The sequence below is a fragment of the Sinocyclocheilus anshuiensis genome, unplaced genomic scaffold (assembly GCF_001515605.1).
Source record: "Sinocyclocheilus anshuiensis isolate Anshui unplaced genomic scaffold, SAMN03320099.WGS_v1.1 scaffold2054, whole genome shotgun sequence".
Taxonomy (NCBI): domain Eukaryota; kingdom Metazoa; phylum Chordata; class Actinopteri; order Cypriniformes; family Cyprinidae; genus Sinocyclocheilus; species Sinocyclocheilus anshuiensis.
This window is the reverse complement of record NW_015539961.1, coordinates 42,627-45,169: the sequence shown is the minus strand read 5'-3', so window position 1 is coordinate 45,169 and position 2,543 is coordinate 42,627.

The following is a 2,543-nucleotide window of genomic DNA, read 5'->3' as shown; positions in this document are numbered from 1 at the left end:
AGGATAAATGGAGGACTGATAGATATTGTATCATATTGTAGGTTTTAGCTCAATTCTTCTTTGCTCTTTTTATGTCTTTTATATCTATTCACACAGCAATTGAACAAACTGCTGTTATAAACTGTGGTTTTCTTTCCTCTTCGGTGGCAGGATGTTTCTTTTCTTCTGTTCACTTTTACATCTCAGGTCATCATTGTGATCCATTAGAAGTGTCATGGGAAGCATAGAATAACAGGGGAGTGGCTTAGTATTTTCCTCCACTCTATTACATGTCTAGAATTTAACTGAGTGAGGTCATATGCAGTGCAGGGATAGGGGTGCTGGGGGTGCTGGGAGGGCTGCAGCACCCCCTTTTTTTACATGGTTGCAAATGCAACGCCAAGTTAAATTTATTAAAAACCATGTTTATCTTTATACTAAGTTTTCTATATGGGATTAGCCTATCATAATCCTCATGAACACGTGACGCTGGCACGCGGTATCAGACATGAACTATAGAGAATGCGAACAAGATTAACTTTAATACAAGGAGATAATGGCGCAAAAGCGAATTTCAGATTTTTTTAAATGCCCATCCTAGCAAAAACTTTCCAAAATCGGCATCCACAACACCAGCCCCAGCACGAGCACCGACATAAGTGAAACAGCTCTAGCACGAGCACAGAGACGAGCAACGGAACCAGACCCAGCACGAACACGGAGACAAGTAAGCCTAGCGGACCCAGCCCAACCCCCGAGATTGATCAGCTACTATCGATAATTTCAAAAATGCGATATGCAGTCAAGTTTCCCAGTATGTATGCCACTTAAATGAGTGTTCGTGACGCGCTTGTAGTGCTTTGTGGAGTTGTCAAATGATGTGACCACACCCCCCCACCCCCTTTCACCCAACACGGACACACACAGCACCCCAACCGAAAACATCTTCCCGCGCCCCTGATGCAGTGCAAACAGTCACATTCATTTTTGAGGTATTTTGTATTTTCTATAATTGATTAACCATTAACCAGTTCAGGCATATCATATCACACATCACTCATGAGTTATCATTTAAATAATTGCTATTTCCTGAGAGGTAGGCCAGACACATTCTAAGACGTTACAGACTGCATTTGATGAGGGTTAGGTAATCAGGAGCACGTTCAATGTATTTCTGTTTGAGTTCACGTGAAGAGCCTTTCAGAGCCCCTTCAGAGGTGCATAAGTGCATTATTACAGAAGACATGATCCAAGCTGTGGACTGCATGACAAGACATACTTACCTTCAATATTTATTAAATAGCTGTTGTGATCTTGTGCACAAGAAAAATGGCATTTTATTGTTGAGAGCAAGGGCACAGTGAGGTTCACTTTGAAGATTTCGATAAGATTTGAGGAACAGATGGAGGAACTAGGGTTCAGCAATATGATAAGGACTTACACTGGGCTGATGGACAAACAAATATATTACATCATGTGTGACAGGAATTGCCTGAGGATGCAAGTAATCCATATATGAGAATATGATCATCTCTAGTTCAACACCATGGGAGAGGTTTTTGGCATGTCTTTTCACTGACCTTTCTGTAACATCAAAGCTATTTCATATATATTCTTGGTTTTCTTATCTGCGTACAGAATGAATGAATATATGTGTAATGAGGATTCAGTGACGTTGGGATCCATGTGCAGCTTTATTAACAAACAGACAGGCAAAGTTCAATCAACAGTATATAAGGGCAACGTAGGCAAGGCAGAATCATAACCCGAGTCCATGCAAAGGGTCGAGGCAGGCGGCAAACAGAGAAGAGAACAAATCCAATAATAATGCAAGGTCAAAGAGGCAGGCAGCAAACGATCAGATGGGTCTGCCCACATCGTAGTTCTGCTCTGTGGAGCTGAGTTTGCGAGAGAAGAATGCACAAGGGAACAGTTTAGGAGGAGTACCATGTCGCTGAGAGAGAATAGCGCCGATACCAGTGCTGGAAGCATCCACCTCCACAATGAACTCCTGTTCAGGATCAGGATGATGCAGGATGGGAACGGTGGTGAATCTCTCCTTAAGTTCTTGAAATACGGAGCTGGCGGCCGGCCGGCTGGGACTAGTGGTAGGGGGTAACGGAATTTGATAGTGATTTCGTTGAGACCACAGTAGTCAATGCAAGGACGAAGACCTCCAGCCTTCTTTTTAACGAAGAAGAATCCGGCTGAAGCAGATGAGGTGGATGGTCGAATGAAGCCCTTAGTTAATTCCTCCTCGATATATGATTTCATGGCTTCAGACTCGGGTTGTGACAGGGGAAAAACTCGGCCTTTGGGGGGATGTGAACCAGATAGAAGGTTGATAGCACAGTCACTTGAATGATGGGGAGGTAGTTGTGATGCTTTAGCTTTGCTGAAAGCCTCGATTAAATCATGGTACTCCATGGGGATTTTGGGTCTCGTGGGGAGTCAGGTTCAGACAATGTTGGTGGCAGGATTCAGACCACCGAGTTATCTGTTTCTTGGACCAGGAAATACACGGGTTATGCTTCTCGAGCCAGGGCAGTCCCAGGATAATGGGC